This window comes from Anopheles funestus, chromosome 2RL (assembly GCF_943734845.2).
Source record: "Anopheles funestus chromosome 2RL, idAnoFuneDA-416_04, whole genome shotgun sequence".
NCBI lineage: Eukaryota > Metazoa > Arthropoda > Insecta > Diptera > Culicidae > Anopheles > Anopheles funestus.
Window position 1 is genome coordinate 46,721,775 of NC_064598.1, and position 26,420 is coordinate 46,748,194.

Sequence of the window (26,420 nt, forward strand, 5' to 3'; positions counted from 1 at the left end):
CGGTTGGTTTACAATTAAGAAATTACGATTTAAGCCTACTGCCTTATTTAACAAAGCTGATTAAGAGATACACGAACTTGCTTGAATTTTTTTCGGTGGCTCTCTGAGCGTTTTAATATTAAAGCAAAATTTTAAAGCAGCATGAAATTATGTGATCTTATGGTGTAGTACAATGAAATTCTTTCTAATACGCCGAAAATATTGGAACGGTTATCATCTATTCGTGTGTTATGATGGAATGTTTTAAACGGAATTATCTAGCCGGAATTCTGATAACAAAGCGACAAAATTGTCAAATTTTTCATGCAGTTACCATGTCACCTACTGCTTGGCCAAACCTTGCCAGTAGTTAATGTATACTAATTGTCTGTATACTGTGAAAATTTGATCACTTTATTTGAGGCCGCTGTGGAAAGAACAGTGAAAGAACTTCGATTTATAGGTCGTTCAAATCGCCTGCTCCATCTAGGTCAACAGCTAAATCAGCCATGGAGGGACACCGATGGCTGGATACTATCGCGGAAACTTTTACAAGATTTCTGACACGTCTAGAGTTTGAAGAATCCGTCTATTTGAAGCCTGGTTTCTGCCATCTGATTGTGTTAAGCGACCGGAGGAATCAACAGAAGTTCAAACTAGAGATGTGAAAAGTGAGGAAGAGTGAGATAGTGAGTTGAAGCGTTGTATTGAACGAGCTTCGTTCACTCACCACGAGGAGTTTAAGCGACTCTTTTTTCACTTACTCGCTAATGAGTGTAAGCATGTAGTCGTGGTAAGTTGAGTTGCAAAAAGAGTAAATACCTGAGTTGAAACAAAAATGAGTTGAACCGAAACGTTTGATACACATGAGTTGAAACGGAATACATTTGTACTAGCCAAATGAATATACTTGCTCTGCCTAACTATCAATCCTGTATAAGCGAACAAGCGAGCTAGTCTGATCGGCAAGGACATGAAACGGTTTCCGCCTCTGCTTAGGAGATTGGCAAATTTATAGATTTTTTCATTGTTTTTTATTCTTATTTTTATTTAAAGCATTATTTGAGTGAAAAGAACTTATTTCAACAAATTCGCATTAAAATACACCAATTTAAAAATGTTGATAAATTTCCCCAAAAAAAGCTAAGGCTATAGCCTAAGAAGATTGGCAAATTTATAGATTTTTTTAAATATGTTTTGTTTTGTTTTTATTAAAAGCGTTATTTGATTGAAAAGAAGCTTATTTCAACAAATTCGTATTAAAATACAACAATTTATACATTTTTCTAAATTTCCCAAAAAAAGCTAAGGCTATAGCCTCAGGAGAATGGACATTTTTTAGAATTTTTTAAATTTTGTTTATTATATTTTATTCTTGTGTTATTTAAAGTATTATTTGAGTGAAAAGAAACTTATTTCAACAAATTCGCCGTAAAATGCATCAATTTATAAATTTGGCTAATTACCCAAAAAAAAGCTAAGGCTTTACCCTTAGGAGCAGTGGTGGATCAAGCTTTTCGGAGGCCCTAAGCGGAATGGTAATTGGGGCCCCAAAACTAAAGAGAGTCGCACTGTAGGTCACGCCGGCCATTTCTGGCTTACTAGATTTATTTTACCACGTAGTCGGATAGTCAGTCCTTGCTACGGGGAGACGGTCCAGATGGGATTTGAACTCGGTCCTGCCGTGTGGACCGGCGCCGTTTATCACATGCACCAGCATGCACTTAAATCAATCAGGTTTATTTTGCATTGATGACTTGCATTAATTATTCGGAGGAAGTCAAATTATGAAAGTACTGTCCGGGGGGTGATTTCAAAAGTAGTGACCGGAGGAGTATTTACTCTTTTTGTAATTCGAATCACCACGGCTACATGCTAACACTCATGAGTGAGTAAAAAGACCGAACTTTAACTTATACGTTTATGCCGGTTTTTTTATGATTCCGAAATGAGTCGTTAAATGAGCTGACTCCTAATAACGACTCACTCACTCAGAGTTCACTCACTAAAAAGAGTTGTTATTCTGATCTCTAGGTTAAACGCAAAACTGTTGTCAATATGGTCGCCTGGTGCAAGGTGGCAATGCTTTGAGCCGAAAGGGTCAGAGTATGCGTCCAAATGGCAAAACGAAATTTGACCAAAGTTAATATCCACATACGACAGCGTCAATCCAAGCCGGCCCTGTTGGCAAATTAAGTGAAACGGTTAGTGGTGCCCAACCATGTCTACACTCCCAACTTGCTCTAGCTCAACCCGATCGAGATTCTGTAGGCCAATTCAAAAAGGAGAATTTATTCAAAACATTTCGTGGATTAAAAAACGATGGATGATTTGATTGAAAATGTGACTAGGGAACCGAAAAATATGCTTACAAACCTCTTTTTGATACCTATAACTAAGAATAAAATATCATTTTCCGTTCTTTTTTACCATCCATTCGCTTTTTTTAGTGCATACGGTATGTTTATCCAAAAAAAGAGAAAAAATACAAAAGAATTACACATCAAATCGTCCAACACTTTCAGTTAGGGATTGTATATTTATGAAAATGCAAATACTCTCAAAAATTACTTCCTTTTCCGTCCATCCTTTTGTCTTAAAATGGACATGATCCAAATATCAATTTCGAAGCGAAAGATTGGAGTATTTTATATAATTTTTTTTTATCGTGAAAACGAAAAAGTTGATTTTCCCCAAAAAGTAACATTTTTCGATCTTTTGAGTGTATTTTTTTAAAATAATTATCTTAAACTAGGAACTAAAGACTCCACTAATAATTGATTTATTTGTTTCATTACTTCTATGTAAAATATTGAACAAATTCTATCCAAAAAAAAAAACGCTTCACTTGACACATTGAACCAACCAAAAACTCTCCCGCGTTCAATATTTACCAGTTCGTAGTACATCTTAAAATTTCTCATCCGTACGCTAAATTTCGCAGCTTTCTTTAGCCAGCTAAAGAGCCGTAGGGTAATGGAGCAAGTTTTTGGGTGGAAATGCTACCGGATGTATCGTAGACATAGCGCTAAAGGGGTTCATGGGGTTGCAATTACCGGTGGCGATAATGAATTATTTAACAGCCGCTAAATATTTGATCGATCTCCCCAGAAGGTTGCAATTGCAGCATTGGTTGCGTTTAAAAAAGTAAGGAATAAAAATCGGTATATTTAAAGTCATCAAAATGGAAAACAAAACTCCTCGCAACAAAATGCAAACCGTTGGGAAATGATGACAGTGTACAAATTATGTACCGTAGCTGTGGTGCAAAAGTCAAAGTCCAAAAATAAAAAAAAAAAAAACTGTCCGAGGAAAAATAATGATCAGATGCAACGTAGCGAAATGCGTATTTTTGGAACACATTATGCTGACCCAGGCACAGCAGGAAATGTTCGTTTTGTTTGAAGGAAAAATTAATATCTCATCGCTTGAACTCACCGCGCTATTTGGCTGAGGAAAAACGACTCCCAATGGCGTCGGGGGAAAAATGTATATATTTTCATTATAATTGATTGTCACCCGTCACTGATTGTGGAGATACGGCCGATGGGAAAATCGATAGGAAAAGTATACTTTGCTTTACAAAAAAAAACAAAAAAACAGCACCATAATGTGGAAAGCATCCAATGTGGTTTCCAACTCAATGGCATCAGCACAATCTGCGGGTGCATCGGAAGCGGAACGGGTTTTAATTACAGCTCCAAGACCACAGCATGCAATTGACCGCATTACGCGCAAATGCGTAACCACAAAACGAGAAAACGCCGCTCGCCCGGTTCGGTCTGGCAGCGAGTTTCGAGAGGCATTAAAGAGGGCTACTGTTTTCTTTCATTGATTGGCAACAAAAAAAAAATGAAAAGTCTCACCACGTCCAATAAACGCATGCTGGCTTGAGTTTGCGTGTGCTTTAGTGTGAACCGCTCGGTTGAATGTGGAAAGTGGTATCTAAGTATTCCACCCGATGGAAAAGAAAACCGACCGAGAATTTAGGGGATTTATTCAAACCCGAACGAACACTTCAGTTTGCGGTGGACAAATATCACGTGCTAATCGTTAACACGCACGTTCTCTTGGCCGATGCGTCCGGTACGCACAAGAGTGAGAAAACGTTATCCAATGAAGGTCTATCAGACGACCCAATCGGTGGTACAGTGCTGAAGAAAAGTGTGTCTGCTCTTGATTAGTGGATGCAGATTTCCATTCGATTGGACAACAGGAAGCAATAGCAATGCAATCGGGCCCAACAGAATCTAGTGTCTGTGACCCATTAATCGTTTTCTGATCGTGTATCTTGCATTCACTGCACTGGTACTGAGAGCTCGATAATGCACCCCAATTCTTAAGTGGATTCGTTACGACTCAAAGTTATCCCCGACCCGTGGCCGTATGCATTTTGTGCAAAACCGTAAGTTTCCCATTCGAAGACCCGAATTGAATTGTTATGCTTTCGATGGCGATGGCCACAACTGCAGAGACAAACATCAACATAATGAACGGGGCTACGGGGTGCTGCTTGTGATGGCGATAACGAACGATCGAACGAACGATGATGATAGTGTTGAGCTGGTCGTGGTGGTCGATGCTCGGTGTTGATGTTTATCCTATTTTCTCATCGTCATGCATTTATTCGACTACTACAGCCGCAAAATTCACTGGAATAGTTCCGAAACCAGCTTCCCCGAAAAGCACCTGCCCAGGCAGTGATGCTGATGGAAGTATGCAAAATACCACTCAATCGGAGAGACATGCATCAGTGAGTCCGGGAGTTGTGAAATCACCAACCGAACGGGTTCCAGCTACAAACGTTCCAGGTGTCGACGTTGGTGTTGGGGTAGTAGCCTCAACTGCCATTGGAATTTGGCGATATTTCCGGATGCTGCTGCAGATTGTGAACCCCGTTTGGAAGCATCGGCAAGAATTCATACTCGTAGCGGGCATTGTCTTGATGCACCAAACTCTTTCCCCAGATCGAACTTCATTAGCATGTCCGTAGTCTTCGATGGCTTCCGTTTCCCTTGCTTGCGAAAGTAGCTGATGATTTTATGATCGATATCGGATCGATACTGATTTTGCCGAGTTTGAATCGGCAAACGAACAGTCTTCCGAAAATGGGGATGCATTTGAAGAAAGACCAGTACGATGCACGTGTTTTGAACGTACGGTAGCGTATGAATGAGCTTTTGAAGTGTAAAATCAATAAACAGTGTGGTAGCTTCAAAGGCTCTTGGGATAAATTCTAATGGCTTTGTTATGTTATGTCTCTACCATTTGATGGAAAGCAGAATGGAGGGGCTCAAAGTTGTTGATGACGAGCAATGAAGTTGATTTCAAAAAAATGATATGAATTGTTACACAAACAGGCGAGATACGTGAATGGGCCAAGTTTACCAGAATTATGCACATAAATGTACGATTAGCTTCGCTTCCAAACTAAAATTAGTTTTTATTGCAATTTTATTAATGCACTCTGTAAACCAAGGTACGGATAGCTTCTTAAACGGTGTTTTTGATTTATTTTCAATTTCTCACCTCCGCCCACTGAGATCGTTCGTGTCGTGCGTTTTATCGGGTGTGAGAATGCAAGAAGCAAAAACAAAAAATCCAGTTTGCAAGGCGTAATGGTGCATACAGCGATGATGGTGATGATGATGATGATGATGATGCAACATACACATGGTGTACTATGATTTACTTACAACGCTCATCGTCTGACGGTGTATATGGGGTTAAGGAGAAAAAGATTGGATAGAGCGGAAAAACGAAAGAAAAAATATGACTAGAATAGAGAGAGAGAAAAAAAAAACTTTCTGCCACGAAAACTTCCACTCCAAATCGGTTATATTCTCCTGGTGAAAAATCTACACCCGATCTCACCCTGTTGGAAGGAAACTCCAAGCACTCGCACAAAAGTTGACGGTTGTGCCATAGAGAGGCGAAAGAAATGTGAAGAATGAGGAAAAAAAGTTGCCCGTTGCCTTCTATCGAACATGGTATGATACAGTTTTTATGCTAAAATGGACGTCTGAGATAATGGTTTCAAATATTAAATTTAATTACCTTACCGGCCTGATGTAACGCGTTTCTGTACTTTTTCCGTCTCGAGAGAGCGCTGCTTGGTGGAGAGAAGCGAAGTAAGCAGCAAGGTGATGGATGGATGGATGAATAGAGATGGTGGTTTGAAGCCGTGGCGCAGTTTGGGCGTTGAAATTCTTTGCGAAGTTACGTTGCAGTAAAATTTTCCACAGCGGGCACTGGTATCACCCCTACCTGGTGGTGGAAGAATTTTACAGCATCCAGCAGTTGCACTCCCTGGCCGGGGTTGGGGTGTGGTTGTTCTTCATTTAATTTCCTTACCTTGTTTTACGCCGGCCATGTTGATACTGTTTCGGACCAAAGTTGGATCCGTTGATCGTGCAGTTTTCTTGCTTGTACTTGCTGATGAATTATACCGCAGCACACGTCTAGTAGGGCTTCGCAATAGGCGTTGCTAGGTAAATAGCCCTACCGATCAGTGTGGTTGTTTCGTTTATTTTATTTTCACAAGAAGACAAAAAATAATAATAATAAAGTCAGTTTTGCACCGACCAAGTGAAGTAAATTTCACTTCCTTCCAGGTTTCTAAAATTTTTTATTATCAATAAAAGTACACCAGCGGAACACGGGTACGATGGTTTGAAGGATGGATTGAACGGTGGCTATCAAAAATTAAGCCACAGAGTGGTGAAAGTAAAACAAAAACAAAAAGACGCCAGCTGAACACGTTTTGCTGCAGTTGGAGAAACTTGTCCAGTCGCGAATGATATTGTTTGAAGCAGAAAGCAAGGAAAACATTTGTTCGAGCAAACTGTTCGTGTTTTATGATGCTTCTTTAAGCACAATCGATATGGTTTGTGCGCTGTAACAATAGTGACTTCTTAGTGGTGTGGGGGCAAAACATTGTTAAGTTGTAGCAATTTGTGTGTATCTTGGGTGCCGAAACTTTTGTGTTCAATATCTACATTGTAAATGTTTTATGAAAGGGAAAACTTTCTTTGATATGACAGAATTATAAGCGAGCGTCATTTTTCCCGAAAAGCAAGCAAAAACACAAAAAAATGGTTAAAAAAATAATATTAAAACGGCAATAATTTTGTTCCAAACTACATTTCCATTCAAATTATTGTAAAAAGGAAACTTAATGAAGCAGAATTGTCAGTGTGCTAAAGTGTTAAACTTGTAGGTAAATATTTCGTTGAAAGTTTCGCTTTTTTACTAGATTTCCAATTTATCTTAGCTCCAAAACTTTGCCAAGTTTTTTTCTGAATTATTTTTGCTAATTTGTACTATTCAAATTGCAAGGTTCATAGCCTCACCTTTAGTTTGACGAAGGTCATAGAATATAAGATTTAATTCAAAACCAAATGTTTTTTTTAATGGGAATCAAAGAAGAGCCAAACTGTAACATATGCGAAATGCCAGAGACCGCCAGACACATGATCTTTTCACGTAAAAAGTATATGCCATTAGGGATGTCCATAGAGGATCTAAAAAAACATTGAAAGGATGGAGACGCAAAAACAGTTAAAAGAATCATGAACTACATAAAAACATAAGATAGAATTCTAAAACATCAATAGCCAAAAACCAATAAAAAAAGTCAAATGCCAATATGACTTGCAGAAATCGGAAGACAAATCAAGGGAGGAGTAAACCTCTGAATATGGACAGTGAAGCAGAGGTTTCAAAATCAAAAATCATTCCGCATAAGAAGAAGAAGATATTAACATCTAATTTATTTACTTCTAAATAATCAATTTTCGTATTCATTCATCTTTGCCCTGGAATGGTCTGGAACATTCTGTTCAATTGCGGATCTATTGGTAGGTGGAAAAGGGCTCCGAAATCGAAAGTGTCCGAGAATGTAGGTATCAAAAGAAAGGCTGGTATATTGGCCAATGAAGTTTGTCAGACAGTGCGACCATCTTTGCTTTTGGGGTCCCAACTACCATTCCGCTTAGGACCTCCGAGAAGCTTGATTCGCCACTAATTCTGTTTAGTAAATTTCTGATTTATTATTTTTTCCCCAGAAAATCGTCTACTACTAGTGGTACTACCTGTATACTATATTGACCCATCTTTGCTTCGGAGTGGTGGCAGAAATCCCAAAGAGGTTCGATCTTTGACCTTCGGATGCATTCGACTAGATTAGAAATTTGCTATCAAAATATGCCACAACAAATACCTTAATACGATTTCGCACAAATTAAAGAAGAAGCTTTAAGCTTCATTTACTCATTGACTGTAAAATAAAAGTGCCAGCTCGTATCCGGATTACACGTTTAATCAATCGACCGCACCATTCCCAGGTGCTACTAGCAAACGAGCGAAAGCTCTCTAATTACCGATGATTCCTGCTAGCGTAAGGCGTTCGATAGCGCTGGTATACATCTTTCACCGGGATTTAGCACATACCAGACACCGAAAACACCCTGCCTTCTAATGATGGAACAACGGTTCTGGTGCTAAGGCAAGCAGAAGACTCCTGCTGACGCCCATTTCGTTAGGTTCGCTATGTCTCGTACGGGAAGCATGGCAGCAACCAATTATCGACTGGCAGAGATTGAGAAGACAACCGACCAATTAATCGGTTACCATTTGGCAAGCGAGAGACGGAAAAGGGCTTCAAGCATCCGCACAGTGTGTGCTACGGTGTGTGTGGAGTGATTCCCGGCTTAGCTTTAAGCCACTTGAAGGCAAACAAGTGCTGCTGGTGCTAACAAAAAAAAAACACACACACATCGACCCTCTGTAAGAGAAATGAGCAAAGATTTCAGCAAAAATCCAACTAGTAATGTCAGCAATTTTTCCTCGTTTCAAGACAGTCGAAAGTAAATTGGGTTACTTTAAAAAAAAAGCATCCAGAGAGAGGCTAAACGCTGGAATGGAATTTTTGGAATCTAGATACAAGATTTAATAAAGATTGTTACAAATCTCGTACGCGACGGCATCATGTCTCGTGCGTATCTGTCCAAAAACAAAAATTGCTCGATCAGCATCGGCAGGCGTATGATGCATACGCTGCCACTCGGTTGGTTCTCACGTTCCACGTTGCGTCCTTCAACGGTCGTGTGTGGCTCTTAGTCTCGCACATACACGCTAGTGGCGAAAACTACTTCCGGCGATGAGTCCATGGTAAAACGCTCCATCCTAAGGGGATTAACTTTGTTTCAGATTCGTTGCCAGCTGCCACAGAGCAACCACACAACGAATCACGGACGGCAGAATAAATTCATCCGCATTGCTTGGTTTTTTTTTTGTTTGCTAAACTCCACTCCGAAATCTATAGCTGTAAAATTTCATCATAGCGAGATGCACCGGAAACCTCGCGTCGTGCCGAAAACTAATTAAACACAAATGCAATATTTTCCACACGGGAAGCTTCGAACGAATGGTGAGATAATGAACGGCTTCTTGCTGGTACGCATCGAACCTTCCGCTGCCGGGAAGGTGTTTTAGATTTCTCTTCTCTTGAAAGAACCTTCCTTATGGACGTGGTCGATTGATGCGCTGACTGCCCTGAATGTCACTGCGAAGGACGTGCCAGAGACGTTGGTACGGATTTGATGAAATTAGCTTTCTTTTGCGCCGAGTCATCGTACAGTAAAGGCACGATGTCGCGTCGTTTCTTTTTTGTGTATTTTATGTTACATTGTTGAGGGCTTTTTTGCTGTTCTTCTAGGTCCAATGGAAGACCTTTTACGTGAAAAAAAATCCCACGGTTTCTAGCGAAATGTAGTTCACTGTGGCCTTTAAAATGAACACTTGTTGGGGGTGTTGGTGATGCGTTTACTTTGTAGGTGGTATTGTGTGTTTAGAAGAGATGGCGGAACCGATGAAGTTTAAATATTAAAAATTTAACACAATTTTTAGCTACAAGATTAAAATTCATTTGTTGATGATATAATGCGTGAATGATAGTAAACGCACAACTGAAGCATAAAAGTCAGTGTTTTACTAGAATTCTTGTTAAATAAAGTGAACATAAAAGTAGCAATGCCCGAATCTAATAGTGCGATTGGAGAGCGACTTGAATGTTAAATGTAAAAGATAATTGAAATGAAATGTACATAGATACAAATTGAAAGACATAATTTTTTGACAAAGTGGAAAATAACTTATGATCGAGATGTTCTTAATGTTCTTTTTGCAATAGAACTAAACTGATCAGGTAGTTCCCGAGACAAAGGGTTAACTTATTTCTTCGACCGTAATGCATTCTATATTTCAGGCGATTTTTTTAGAAAAAACATAAAAAAGCTTAAACAATTTATTTTAATAAAATTAGAAGGTATTGTCAATTGTACATCCGACTGAAACGCGTGGCCGATAGAATTGGATTGAGAATAAATGCGACGAAGATAAAATACCTGCTTGCCGCAGGCTCTGACCATGATAGAGCCCGACTCGGAAGCAAAGTATCAGTTGACGGTGACGATCTCGAGGTGGTAGAAGAGTTCTGCTACCTTGGTACGATCGTAACTTCGGACACCAACATGAGTTCAAGGAAATCGTCCCTACTACGGGCTCCACAAACTCCTGCGATCCAGAAGACTCCAGCAACACACAAAATGTACGATATATCGCTCACTGATACGTCCGGTAGTCCTCTACGGGTACGAGTCCTGGACTCTGCTAACGGAGGATGCCAATGCACTCGCTATTTTCGAACGGCGGGTGCTAAGGACTATCTTTGGCGGTGTGTGCGAGCAGGGCGTGTGGAGAAGGAGAATGAACCACGAGGTAGCTGAGCTGTTTGGCGGTGCAGATATCCTGACGGTGGTCTAAACCGGAAGGATATGATGGCTGAGGCACGTGTTGAGGATTGCGGACTCATGCCCCACCAGGAGTGTGCTCGTCAGCGACCCGTTCGCCACGAGACATAGAGAAGCACAGCGAGCTCGTTGGCTGGATCAGATGGAGTCGAACCTGTCAGAGATCGGATGCAGCCCTGGATGGAGGACTGCAGCCTTGGACCGATTTTCCTGGAAACGGATAGAACACTTGACCATGTCTTTGCGACGTGCTCGACCATGAGCAGGCCAAGAAAGAAGAAGAAGAAGTAGCACGAAGGCTAAGATTAGTTATATGCTATTGTACGGCAGGACAGGATCAAGTTTTTCATGATAAGATTTCGAAGTTGAGAAGAAGACGCAGTTTTGGATACATTAATAATGCTGTTCTATTTGAAAGTAAGTGCAACACTAAACAGAAAAGAAAATGTCATTACAAATCTTGCAAAATTGTAAATGTGGGTTAATGTTAGACAGACTTCTCTAGAAATCTCAGCATCGACAAAAACCAACCGAAACAGATGCCATAAACATGCGTGGTTACATGTTAGCCACATACAATTTTGTTACAATTTTATTGGTAAAATTTTACGTTTGCACACGTGCGTTTTCAATTTGTAATTAGTTTTGCTTGCCACACAAAAACCGTAAACCAAAACATTTCGATTACTGTTACCGATTACCTGTCGACCATATGATCCAGAACAAGCACACACACACACACGCTCGTACAGTTTTCCGGAATGTGTCAACGAAAAAAAAAATAAACAGGGGGAGAAACCGGATAAAACTTTTAATCACTTTTTTGCAACTTTCACCTTCCATCGGCAGTTGCCCGATTACCGACATTGATAAATGAGCAATTTTGTAGCAATCGTCACATACACACACACACACACACACACGCACACACTTTCCTGCCGATCGATCGGTGAGATGGGGCACGCAGTGTGAGACAAAGTTGTAATCTTTCACCCGGTTTCATCGGTACGCGGATAACCATTTCTTTCTCTCACCTTCCATGCGCAAACGTAATTACTTGCGTTATTGGTTCGTGTTTTTCGATACGCCTTAAAATCGGACCGTGATGATTTTATGTTTGCTTTATTTATGTTTTTTTTCTCTTTGATTACCTTTTGGATAGGGAAAAAGTCTGCAGTGGAAAGCTCGATCGGTACTACACAGTGTCGTGAGCATTTCCCGCACGCGTGTGTCTGTAATGAAAGGTTTGTTTGTACACACTTTCGCATGCGAGGAGGGGTAGAGAATTAACCGATGGTCATTGTACGAAACATTGATAGGAAAATGCGAAACAAATTAACATCACTCTACGACGGTCCAATCGATAGTACCAAAAAAAGCTCAGCTCGTTTGAGTAATTCTGTTCGTCAATCAGTGTTAATAACGAGGTAATAGTTTAGGTTTTATGGATTGACTGTTTTGCGAGCTCACTGTATTTATTGGAAACACATAAAATTTCCCTAACGCTCATTAGAAATAGATAGATAGAATTAGATTTGCATCAAACTAATGCCGGTTATGTATGTATATCCCAATATGCATCAGTTTAGCCAATTTGTCGATGGAATTAACGTGTGCAATAGAAACGAATTAATGGATGAAATTCATGTTGAAACAAATTCGTTAACAGTAAACCCACGGTGGAAAATTGCACCATTTGCTGGCATTGAAAAACAAGCTTTCCAGTAGTTCCAACCCGTGTGTAATCAGCAGCAACACAAAAGGTGAAGGGACGATCAAGGTACATCAAACATACCGGAATGAAAACGCATGACGAGGAAAAGCAGGAATTTGCCGCAAACCGGAAAGATCGTTAACTCATAAAATGTAATCAAACTGCGATGCATCATCCATGCATATGGTTTGCTTGCAATGACGAAATCTCGCTCGACGCGGCTTTGAGGTTGACTCGTTGGTCCGGATATCCATACAAACTTGCAAACAGCCTTATGAGGTTACTACCACTCAATGATTGACATCGAGGCATAATGTTTTGCTCCTATTTGTTTTTTGCTCCAATCTTTATTACAAAACAACCTATTTGTTGTCATGCTGCATCGCCCTCCAACTAGATAGAGGCCATATTACAAAATATGGCAAAAAAGTGAACCATAATATCATGCACATCATAATTTTATAATGTAATTATTGACATCCATAACCATGCATCCATCTGTGCTGCGGTAATTGTGGATGATACCCGCTGCGGGGTTTTCGTTAAAGCCATCTGGTTTAGGTTCAGTAGTTTCACGAGCTGAATCTACACTAAATCCAACAGAGTTGAAGCTGGTGGAAACAACATCAGAATGGAAAGCGTGATATAATTGTTTAAATTCTATCCATTACACACATGTAGCAAGCAAACACCATCCGCTTTTTCGATGCGATGGTGTTCAATAAATTGTGCCATGTCCATGTCGCAATTATGGTAGGATCGGATAAAGAACCTTCTTGTTTCTGTGTGCGATACTGCAAATGTTTGCGTGCTGCCGCGCAATGATCATTTATCATTTGGTTTTGGGTCATTTTTCTGTTGGATTGTTAAGTGACACTGAGCTGCATCGTATATTTTATGGTGCCTTCGATGTGTTGTAATTCTACTTTATTGTGTAATTTCTTCAATAAAACAATGGTCTTTTTGATTGATAGCTATTGGGAAAAGGAATGAAATCAATTAATGTGCCATTCTGTTCCGGCTTTACAACAATTTTATTAATTGATTTGTTATTTTTTCATTTAAGTTTTTAATTTTTCATTTATCCTTATATATTTGGATAATTAAATGGTTAATAATTTTACCAATAATTATCCTATTTCACTTAAATTAGCTATAAAACTCGTGGGATACACTTAACTCATTACTCTCTTAGTAATCAAAAATTAATTAAAATGCACTAAATTCGTGCCACTAATCAAGCAGCGTAGTTTCACATCGAGTAACCTTTTATCTCTTGAGTCTAAGAAATCGATCACGCTTTTACTAAAAGTATATACAAAACCAACCCACACAGTCGGCTGTTGACAAACATATTTCGTGGGCGATCGACGCCGATGAAAGTGAATGCATTTCCCCTCAGTGCTTGTAGTAAGCTTCATGGGGTTTTCAAGTACTTCATAGTGAGAGGGGGAAATCTTCCAACATCAAAGAGATTTCAAGCAACAACAACAAAAAAAAACACAGAACAATTATTGACGCTTTTGGTGGCTGAATGAAACCACCGAGAAGGGGCGTCAGTTGTGACTCCTATGAAGGGCTGCACAAAGTTGTTTGTGTCACTAGTTCGCCTTTCGAGTACAATCACACTTTAAGCTCGAGGTTTCGCTTCTTTGCTGTTGTGTGATTTTTGTATTTCGTTGCCACAGTTTAGAGGGTAGTTTCCCTTAACATTCTCCCCCCGTCCCCTCGTCCCCCCTTCCCCGAGTGAGATGCACATTTGAATGCAAAGGGCTTGTGCAAAGTGCAAAGTGGCAAATGTTTGAGAAACAAGCATAAAATATGTTTTATGGTTAAACTTTCAACTTTTGCGCTGCGCTTTGCTTGCGCTCTTTTTTTTTTTGCTCGAAAGTCATGAAGTGGATTAGGGGCATTATGGGCGGTATGTGCGACCGGTGGAAAACCTTGTGGAAAATTAAAATATGTCATCGCCGTGCGGTACGCGAACTCGTTAAAATGTTGGCACAGCTACAGGGCGGCTGTTTTCGTTGTGGGTGTTTTTTGTTTCTTTCCTTTCCACTCTCTTGTTTGAGTTTTTCGCATCCATTGTGGGGATATTATGTGACGAAGGGTTCCGATGAGGTGCGAAGAAGGTGGGCACTGTGCGTGGTGGTGCTATGGATGGTGTTGCATTTTAGCAACATCTCGGCACGATCAACAAATATGCACAATTGCTCACAAACACACACAAAAAAAAAGATAGCGTGACAAAAAAAGCTCTTATGTACGTGGATATGAGTGGGTGTGTGTGTGTGTGTGTTTGTGTGTATGCAAGACATTTCATCTTCCTGTGAAATGCAACCGACTGCATCTTGCATGGCGTGAAAGAGGGAAAAAAAGTGCACACGCACCCCAAGAGAAGCCTTCGCTATGGCGTGCGCTATGCGATGATGCAACATGTCGTATTTAAATTTATATCTGTACATCACATTATCACGGTATGCAAGTAGCTTCCAAACAGCGATAAAGCGTCTAACTCTTCGATGGTGTTAACATCCAAGTGGCTTCAAGCGGCCTAGCTTAAGCGACACATAACGTTAATCAAACATTTAATTAAACTAAGAAAGAAATCGACGTTATTTTCATTGTTAAACTTAAAGTATCTGTTATACTTCGAGAAAACCTAAAATTTGTTTTTGTTAGTATATTCCTTTGTTTATAACTATAAACATAGCTTCCTTTCCCCAAACATACCTTATTGTTGACATTTTGTATTGCGTTTTGCATAACTTAAGGCTATTTCGTAAAATATGTCAAAACATTTTGGAAATATTTGTCAAAGAGTGAATAATAATTGTTTTTATCTTTGTTAAAGTATTAAATGTCTGCGGACAAAACGATTCTGGAAATTGTGGCCGAATTTTGCTTGCCTTCCCAAGGGTTCCATCGGCACCTCATGAGCAACGAAATTGAACGAAATTACCAGCGAATGAGGAATATGTTGCATTTTTCCAAACTTTTCCCAAAGCGCACCGCAAATGGGATACAACTATTTTTTCCGCTCCATCGTTGGTCTTTAGCTCGATCCACCCCACGCACACCTTCTTCCGTGCCGCAGATAATCATGATGAAGGGCGGCGAATAGGTTTTTTGCGTGGTATCTCTCCCAATTGCCGGGTGGGATAATTATGGAAATTGCCAAGAAGTTAACGCGAGGTCGCATCGCCACAACTCACGGGTCTGACTCACGCTTGTCGGTGAGTTTTCCACACGAGGAGGTGCGAGGCAGTGGAACGACCGCACCAAAGTCGCCAGATCACCGGCTGGCAAAAGTCGTCGTCGTTGTCGTCGTTGTCGTTGTTGCACAAAGTTTCGTCTACTTCTTCGGTGAAGATGGTGCACTATGATTTATGCTAAGATTATGTCACGATCCTCATAGTCGTTGAAGCTGCGGTTGTATTAGGAGGGCGAGAGCTTTCGGTGGTGTTGAGTTTTTCCACAACTCGTTACTATTTTTTCTGTACCGTTTTTTATTCTTCGCTCGTGAAGAAACATCTCTGTTTCCTTTGCCCTGAGCCCTGCGGATAGCAACAACGCTGAACAAAAAAAAAGGGCTGCGCAGTCTTATTTGATCGAGAGCGGTGGCGTGCAATGGTTTAGGTGAGTTTTTTTTCCCCCGTTTTGCTTGCCAGCACTGCTCGGATGAAATAGCGTACAAGATTACGACTATGATGAGCCGTGTGGTGCATAAAAAATTAAAGTGATGAAGTTTAGCAATCGTCAGCATCGAGAATTTATGATGGCTCTAACCACCCGAAAGGAATTATGGTGTCGTCGGTGAGAAATTGTTCACCGTACCCGGGGACGTGTCTATGATAGGAATCGACGCCCCAGCGACGGAAGGGCGATCGTGAGGGATGGCGATCGCGGTTGGAACAGTTTAAGCGAAGAGAGAATAATGTGATTAAACGGCACACTATGGTTGCAGTTTAACGAGTATGCAAATGATTTATTGTAAAAGTTGTTGAAAATAGTGGTGCTTCGGTGCAACCGATAAGCAGGTCATCAGGTGGTATTGGACTACTTGTTTTATTACTTTTTTGTTGTAATTGTTATGTACCGCAGTGGTATATACAATCCGCAACAGCAATATAAATCTTTTCGTTGATTGAAAGTGACATTAATAATAGGTAGTAAAAAAAATAAAAATATGGTTAAGTGTATTTGTTAATACTAGAACTACCAGCAAAGTTTTGAGCAAGAAAAATAGAAGAAATAGTAGCAGTGGGAGCAGTAATTTTAACCAGCACTGTTAATGATCTCAGCACAAGTACTAGTTGTAAAAATTGTATTAGTAAATGAATAAGGAAAAAAATCGATCTTCAATGTGGTTCGTTTGTTCTAGTAGAGATTTAAATTTCTTCGAAATCCTGTTCCGGTAGGTGGAACATGTAATTAAAATGAACAACCTAGCTCGACACATTTTTTAAACCTTTTCCAATGGTTAAAAATGTCGGAATTCGTCGGATTCGTCGAAACTAAGATCGTGTGTTGGCGTGTTTGTGTACGTCAGAAAGGTCAACATAATACATTCAAGAGAGACGCACGATCGTGAACGTTATAGAAGAACGCTGCAGTAAGATAATGCTGATAAGCAATTATAGCGCTTGATAAGAGAATATGTGAAAATGTCTTAAGCCAAGCTAGTCGTTGGTATTAGTCGAGGTTTTTTTTAAAAGGCAAAGGTCAAAATTCTATTCTTAAAAGTTGTCCAAGGAATGTGAAGATTGGAGATACCTATACCTAATATACATATATTGTTATAGATTCTATTACTAAGTTTATTTTTTTATTTGTTTTTTTTCATGAAGCACGGCCTGGCAATTTTTATTAAATGTTATCAACTTTGTAAATTTTGTGTTATATTTATATGAATATTGAAAATATTTGAAAACACTCCCATAAAAAAATGCTTGCCTACTTGCCCGGCGCCGATGAAGTAAATTTTGAGCTATGCAATTTATTCCTTCAATACTACTAAAAATCGTGGGGCGCCTGCCACACGGCAGGAGCGAGGATCAAATCCCATTCGGCTACGCGGTAAAAATAAGTCTAGTAAGCCAGAAATGACCGGCGTGACCTTACAGGTCGTTAAAAGCCAACAAGAGAGAGAGAGAGAGACAGACTACTAAAAATTATTTTTTTTTAATATAAATGATACATGAAATCGGTGCATATAAAAGGATTAATCTTTTCTAGGCAGCAGCTGATAGATGAAGGGCTCTTAAAAATGTCCTTCATGTCTGGTTTACAAGATCAGTCTTAAAACTATAATAACCGCTCAAATGGTCTGGCTTTGTCCGTTCACTAGCGACAAAGTCAGCGTCTACAGTTATCGGTTTAATCAGTCACCTTCTAGACGCACGTAGGAAAAACTCGTTCCACAAAAAACCCCCCGTTCCCTCCGTTTCGTTTTTACCACCGTCTCAGAATCATCTGGGTTCACGCTCATTAGCTGGCTGCTTCGAAGGGTCACACAGGCTGCTGCTGCAACTGCAACACAATCAGTAGCATACTTTGCATACGCACCGCGCCCGAAGTTGAAGCGTATAGAGCACTTCGCGTACGGCAGACACGACGCCACGCCACGTACGCCAGCTAATGAGGGTACGCCGGTGTGCTTCCACGGCTGTGAACTTCTGGCCCCCGTCGACCTTGGAACCTTGGGCGAAATGTGCAGTCACAAGTTAATGATGGGTGGCGCTCAGCGGAGCCAAACACGAAGTCACAGCCAAAGTCGAAATTTAATCAAAACAGCCTCGAACCTCCACCGAACACCCGTTTATGTGTGTGGGGGGGGATTGGAGCCTGCGGCGCCACAAAAGCGCATAAGACATTCATCGTTCATCGCACGATGCATTGCTGTGGAGTCACTCGAATGCGTCACGACCGACTCCCGAATAATGACAGCTGGAGCAGCCGGCGGAACGAACTGCACGAACGGTTCGTACGCCCTTGCTCACCTACGCAATGTGGCTCAAATTATTGGGCTCATGCTGCCAGTTGTGCACTATGGTTTTGGAGTGTAGATTTCGTCACGAAGGCAACAGTACAGTTTGGAAACCTGTATTATACTCCCGACGGTCCTCTACTTTTAACGCTACCAGTGAAAAGGTCGTCGGCCATATTCGGTAAAGGTGTTTGTTTCGTTTCGCCTTTGGATGTGGCATGATTTTTTTGTTGTTTTTGTGTTGTATTCGCTTCATCTGCGAACAGCTAAATTATACATCACACGACGAGTAGTTGGAAAGGTTAGTTGTGCGAACACGAAACACAAACCGTAGTAAATAATAAACGAAAAGCAAAGATTTTGGTTGTCTGGCCGGGGGGAACCGATTAATTCGATGACAAATGAATCGCGTTGAGTTGTGGCTGTTCCGCCTTGGCGGAAGTGGCGAAACTAAGAATCTGTCTATCAAAACTACCCCAGTAACAGAACGTCATAAGACCCGGTTTTAGAGCACACAAGCAATAAATGGTATGCAAAAGTAAAACAAACTTCACACTACGTGTGCGTGGATGTTGCGCGATTCAAGTAAAATGAATGCGTAAAGGATTACGCGGCAATGCAAATTTATGAGCAAAAGCAGCAGTGGGATGTAATTCTCGTTTGATCTAAAGATTAAATTAACAATCGACAAAAAAAACAGGACAAAAAAATCCACAACTGAATGCAAATCGAATGAGTTAATAAATAATTAAGCTACTCCTCAGCACAGCTTGCAACATTTTATACCAGAGGGCGTTGTCACATTTAGTGTGAAAGTAGACAAAACGAATCAATGCACAGCATGGTGACAGAAAATGGGTTAAAAAATCGCCATGAAGACGACTTCGAACGTGATTGTGTGGATTTAAATGAAGAACACCGGTAAAGACGTGCAATGAAAACGAGAAAACACAAAATCCATAGCAGAAAGCAACTGGAGATAATGAATGTTGGTCGGTGCAAAATGGGAATATAATATGTACACAAAAGGAGGGGAAAAAACTGCACATTAAATTCACTCATCAATTTAAACGGTGCTGGGTTTTGGAGAAGAAGCGTGCCACAGCGAAAACGGCGTGGTTTGAAGAAAGTGTATCGCCGAGAAGAATGGTTCATAAAAACGCATAAAATCGTTACCGTCACTGTAGAAGAAAAAAAAAGCCAAAATAAAAACGCAAACATTGCCGCACATTAACCGCACCCGTGGTACCCGTGGCACCCGTTGGCGTAACAAATGATGCTCCACAGGCTGACACGCAGGACCGCAGCATCATCGGCTGAACGATTTGTGAAGATACTTACCTACAACTTTCCGAACTGCAGCGACTATTGTTCTGCCTAATGGGAAGACTTATTGTACGCGTGCGGCAGTACACAATCGGTAATAGTATTTATGATCGCATAAAACAAAAGTAAACCTGCAATGGAAAGGTTACTATATTTATGCTAAATGAAACTGGTTTTTGTTTGATGACCGTACATAATAGTAGATTAACAGCGATGGGTTTTCAGTTTGTTTTACAGAGCAAATTGTAACGATAAACCATTGCGCTACAGTTTACGGAATTTTCGGATTAATTTTTTTTTGTTTTAAGCACACAACATGGGAATGCAAAATACCACACATGGAAACCCATTAAAATGGCTAGCGGCCATGTACGGACAATGTAGTTCTGGTGACATTTATCATACCTTTCGGATGCTTTCGGTCGTAAATTATGTGCGATGCATAAAAATTCCAATAATCAACAAATTTTGCTGGAAGAACGTGTTAAACCAGCGCGTGAAGAAAAACAATAGCTCAATATACCATGACAGCGTAGTAGATCAAAACGAAAAAACAAAAAATAGTAGTCAACTGTCAAGCTAGCAACGTGGCCACGATATGGCCGACGCTACGGCTGTCAGAAGAGGTTTTTATTTATGTGTGCAATTGCAGCAAAATGTCGAAAATGATACGCTGCTTTTCCAAAGTGCTAAAGTTTGAAGAGAAAAACCGAGGGAGAGACAGAGAGGAAGAGCTCGCGAAGGATAGAACTGACACAAACTGGTTTTAGGACAAGGCGAACAATGGAAAAAGTGTATCAATTACACTTTAATGGAGGCTGTGCCGCCACCAAGCAACACAATATTGAGCCGGAGGACGAGTTGGTGTCATTTGTGGCACTGTAATGGCCGGCGTGTAACAGCAGCATCAACTTTCAGCCTTCCCGTACCATGCCGAGCTGGCAAATGTGATGAATAAAATTGAACCTTTAATCTTGTCATTATCTCATTTTGAAGTTCACGTCGCCAGCATTGGCACACCATGGGCGCGGTAGTCCTTTCCGGTTGTCCTTTGTCCGGAGTGGATACGAGCGGGGCATGTAAATATTGATATGTCTGTACAGGACATCCTTTCTGTCGTTTTTGGGGTGAGTGGCTGAGTGGTTGAAACACGGCAAAAGGGATGTTTTGTGTATGTGTGATATTTTTTTTCAGCTTCAACAACAAAATGTAAATTTTCCCTTCCACTTTGTATGGTTTTCGGATTTGGGATGAATAATGGTAAAGTAATGTGTGTGCACAGTTAGCAGAAAAGTTTTTTTTAGCTTAATTCTGCAAAGCACAGCAGAATAAATGATTTTATGGGTGATTTTTTTTGCAATGTTGCTGATTAACGCGATGCTATACTATTGTACTGTACGCATAGGGCTGATTGTTTTTATCTGCCCACACTATTAAATGCAATTGTACCGCACACAGCGCGTTACTGCAAACCATCCACAGTTTAAACCCTCACGCAAACAATTAAATCGGGGCCTTTTATCTCATTTACAGGCGATGAGTCACGATATTCTTCCGGATTGATGGAATATTTAACACAGTTTGTTCGCTCGCCACAGATTTATTACATTTTTGCTTTATAATCTCATTTACTGTTTTTTTGTTTGTAAATTATTATAGTTAGCTTTTTAAATGGCTAATGAGCTTGCTGTCTGTTCCGTTAGCTCATGAATAATAAATGGAATCATTGTTTATGAATATGCAGCATGTAAAAAAAGTATGCTGAAAGGATTCCGTATAAAATCATTAGTTTTTAGAGATACGCATATCAACTTTCACCCTTTGGCAATAATGGAAAAATTCCATTTCAACACCTTTTCCAAACTCCCGTTCCAATGTTCTCTGTTGCAAAAAAGCCTGCATCAAGATTGATAAAAACTTTGTGCTAAAGCTTACAATCGAGAGCAAAAGCAAGGATTTCCATCTGGATGGTCGCTGTTGCTTGACAACTTTTCCCACACAACTTTTGTTAACAAAGCGCACGGGTATGAAAATTTAAATTTTGCCAATAAAACTGTTTCCTGAAATGGTTTCGGGAAAATATGTTTAATATTTTTTTTTAAACTCTGGCTCACCGTAAAACTTATTCATTGAACTGATGGGTTGTTTTTTCTCCTGGCTGCTTTTTTTTGCTTTATAGAAGAACTTTAATGTGCCAACTGAGTCGTAACGGATTGGATGTAGAAGCTTTCGGTGATTTTCCCGATTACGGCTTGGAAGTAAATGGGAAAACATGGGCATGTGTGATGTTTCAGAGTGGTTTTTGCTGCTTATCATTTAAATTTGTGTTATAAAATAATGAAAAAAAGTTTCAACATTGAAGTACGATACTAGTTTGATTTTCTTCAAGTATTTTTAGTCATACCATATTTTTTTATAAATAATTTAATAATTTTATTACTAAAATATTTACAGTTAAAATTTATTACACAAATAAAGCTTTTTTGAATTATTAAAAATATGAATTTTATAATTAAAAGCTTCATTGAAGGAATGTACGTCGTTTCAATGGCTCATAATAGATAACCTCAATCGCATTCTACCGTGTGACAACGTGTGAATTGATAATTTTCTTACTGACTTTTTGACTCTTATTGACTTTTCATCTCAGGGCTCACACCATCTATACGTTTTCGCATCAGAACAATCGTGATTTCTAACTGGTCCGTAATTAATAGGTTCAATTTCTCCACGGGACTGAAATGGAAAATCGTAAAGTGAAAAGATGTTCGTTTCCAATAGGAAACCGCTGAACGGTCAAGACAGTTTTACCAACCAGCGAAAACTGGTCTTTTATACCAAGAACAATGCTTGGATTGACGTTTTTCCGTTTTTTTCTATTGGACTCCGAATGCACAAAAAAGGAGAACGGGGATATAAGAATCAGATTAATGAAAAAAAAAAACCTAATGCAATGCAGGGGAAACCAGTTGAGGTAGGTCTTTTTTTCGCCATAAGAGAATGGTACTATAGTAGTGGTTGATGAAAGTAAGAAAAAATATTTCTAGGTTTAATCATCTTAAGCTTTATGGTACCGGATAGGAACGCAGTTGTTTGCTTTTTGCGGTGGAGAAACTATTTTTCCTTTATGCATTCAACGTGAAGTGAAAATAAAGTAGCTCCTTCTGGTCTCTTCTGAAGAGAATTTATTTAATCTTTTGCAGTTTTTGCTTTCAATTCTATGCCACCATACATTTGTTGTGCTTTCTTTTTAATGTGGAAAAGTCGGTTGCTTTCGCTAATGGAAGCAATTAGGATATGAATGTTTTATTTCCATCCATCTTGTAGCAATGCTTTGGTTGGTAATTACAAGTGTTCTTGTACACCTTGTCTTTTGTGTTGTTTGTGGTTAGCTGGCGCGGGTCCTAATAAAGCTTACACACGCGGTAAGCGGTCTTCATTAACGTGACTCCTTCACGCGATTGCCATTTAATAGCTGTGACATTTGAGCCGCACGTGAAACAAATAAAGCACAACATGCAAGCCTAAATTGGCACACGAAAACAAAAGGACAGCAAAGGTCCTTTATATGGTCCAATTGAGAGTGCCTTGAAGCCATCACTTAGGGTAATAAATGAATAAAGCGTTGAAGGATTTGCAAAATTAAACACAAACGAAATATAACTGTTGACTGTTGACGACCATGTGATATTTAACCGCCATTCCACGCAAGGTTGCTACGGTAACCGCCTTTAATACGGTTTGCGTCCGAGACTTTGACGTCCGATGGAAATGTCATCCAGCGCATTGATCGTGCTGCACCCAGAAGATGGGTTTGCGGAAGATGCGGTAAGCAGTTTCTTCAGGCGTCCACGTGCAAAAGTGTCTTTAAGCTGATTTTTTCTTTCTTTTATCGTGTGTGTGTGTGTTGTCTGAAAAGGGCACGGAACGGGATGCATAAGCGACCGGTAAGAAACCTTCACCAACGTCATCTTACAGGTTCGTACCGTTGGGGTTTAAGCTTGTGCGGTTTTCTGGCATGGCGAAGGTCGTCCGGTTTTGATAGTTCCGACCGAGACCGAGAGATGAGGTTTTCCGATCCGCTACCATTATGTGGCCTAGCGAAAGCAAAACGGAATTCCACATGGACGGGAAACGCGCTCCGTGGACGGATGACTCTCGCCAAAACAGGGGTATCCCAAGCGGGATGATTACGGTTTGCTCCGGGAAGCACAACCACAATGGTTATTGTGGTTTTGCAGGTCGTGCCGGCGGTCACGGAAGTAAAGGTTGAAGATGCATGTTTGCACCTTACACTGTTGGTTGCAGGCAGTGCTGAGGGGGAACAGAAGGGAGATTCGTTTTGCTTACAAACAAGAGTCTATCTTGTTATGGCTCCGGTATCGATGTTCGTTCCGAAAGATGATTACATTCTTCGGTACGGTTTGGGGGCTCTTCGTAGGGTTTCGAATTCCGTTTGAATGGGATGGCATTTTCTCAATCACGGTCTATATTGCATGGCAACTGCTTTGGCACGAACAGTGCTCAATAGCAATCTCTTCAGCAAAGGTATATCTCCATGGACATCGTCCGAGACGTTGACGTTGTACGATGTGTACTCTATCGTGTATTTTTGGATCTGGAACTAAACCCATCGTCGATGAAAGATTCCCGCAATGGTAAGGTTTTCGTGTGTTTTTGTTGATTTTGAAAATTGAATGTTTGAATTCAAAATTAAACAATCGATGCATTCCCTCCAGAGGGTGGTATGTTTATAGCGAATGAATCAGTTCGCACACCAACTGATTACAATGTGTCCTCGGTGTTTCCATTTTAACAACGGCCATTTTAACACTAGTGCTACCCGACGAGTCATTTTTATTGCTTAATTTTTTACCAGTATATTTTTTGAGGTTAAATAATTCTAATGCAGTTAATGCATAACTTTAACAACTCTACTATTTACTACACACTCCAAAATATAAGAAAAATCCTGCTCTCTTTTTGTGTAATGTAATCAACAATAAAACACACTTGAATTGCGTGAGTAGTTCTAGTGTTAAATCGTCCATCCTTTCAGACAGGTCCGCTAATTCTAGCGCTTCCCTTTTCGGGTAGACACCAATTCGAATTCCAGCACACGTTATGTAGCGATTCTAGGCTAGCAGCTCCAATTCATCGTGAACGTGTGGTAAATAATGAGCCGTACCGAACGTTTGAGGAATGTTGTCAGGAATTTGCGTGTGACGTGTTGTTTGTCGATTGCAACATTTAGCATTCCGCTCGGTACGTTGCATTTCATCATGCTTTCGTTGGAAATTGGGCGGACCGAAGCGTACATTTTGAAACCCCCCCCGCCTTTTCACGATGGATACAAGCAGGATAAGTGATCGTTAATCATGTAGCATAATTGGTAGAATCTATTTGTTACCAAATGTCGATACGATACATGTGAAATTCGCTCTCATCCCAGTTGAACAATGCAAGGGCGAGCTTTTTCGGGTAATGTCACCCGTGATGGAATTTATTACGATTGTTTACCAAATTCTCCGAACCGGGGTACCCCATGAGGTAAGGGAATAGAGATTTACATCAAAAGCAAGGCTACAACCGGTACCACCGTTTTGCGTCCAACTTCTGTGTTCTGTTCCGGGGCATTTTATTCATGCGACGGCCAAAGTGTAATTAAAGCGATATTCATCTACAGCCGTACAAAAGTATACGCATAAAAGAAAGGACGATGACGAGGCTCGATGACAGGAGCAAATATTTATATCTTCCCTTCCTGTGGTGTGATTTTTCCTTTCTGCGTTTCCTCGGGTGTGTGTTAAGTTTTCCTATTTTTTTTTGTTGGTATCGTTTCATTCTCTCTCTATCTCTATCTCTCTCTCACTTCAACCAATCTGAGGTGGTTGAGATCCTTGTTAGAGCATTTTTTTGCCTGTCCATTCGCAAAAAAAGGTTTAACAATGGCAGGATTAACGATCACTGTAATTAACAGGAGCTCTGGCAAACAGGAGGTCATTGGAGGGCGACCGGTAGTCCTGATCCGTGCGATCCTGAAAGCAATCTGAAAGCCGAGAACATTGGTTTTGCTTGGTAGGTTGTGGTTGTCCCAGGCACTGGGGTTTGAAGCGAAAAGGGAAAACAACAATAACGATCCAATTTCAAGGGCTTTGCTGCAGGGGTGAGTTTGAGTGCGTACCGTGGTAAAAGGGGTTGCAAACTGACGATGACAGCATCGCCGTACGTCTAGGAAACTGGCTGTAGGTATTCGCTGTTTGAGTCAAAGCGCAGCTGTCAAATCAACAGGTCGCGGGTTGAGAGTGGCACCATAGGTAGAAGGATGAAGCATAATTTGGCCGCTGCGACACTTGAGAACGTTTCGATCATGGCGCAGTAAGAATAATGACAAAGTTTTTCTCCTAGAATACATAATCAATGACGGTCGGTATTTCAGCTTCGGTGGAAAGAACTTTTCCCCTGGGATGCTGAAAACATGAAGACATCAGGGAAGAAGACAGCACTCAGTCTGGGTGACAGAATCGTTAGGAAAGCGAATTTTTACGCAAAAGAGTTATCGCACACCAAACTCTAAACCTAATATCCCATCAACGATTGT

At 40.4% G+C, this 26,420-nt stretch overlaps 1 long non-coding RNA gene across 1 annotated transcript; it reads right to left on the bottom strand.

The window, feature by feature from the left end:
* Positions 1-3,424: 3,424 nt before the first annotated feature.
* LOC125765494 (uncharacterized) lies at positions 3,425-7,166 on the bottom strand. Its single transcript, XR_007418561.1, has 2 exons — positions 6,334-7,166; positions 3,425-6,246 (listed from the first exon to the last, which is right to left on the bottom strand). It is a non-coding gene; the product is annotated as an uncharacterized LOC125765494 (long non-coding RNA).
* Between the last annotated feature and the right edge of the window lie 19,254 nt (positions 7,167-26,420).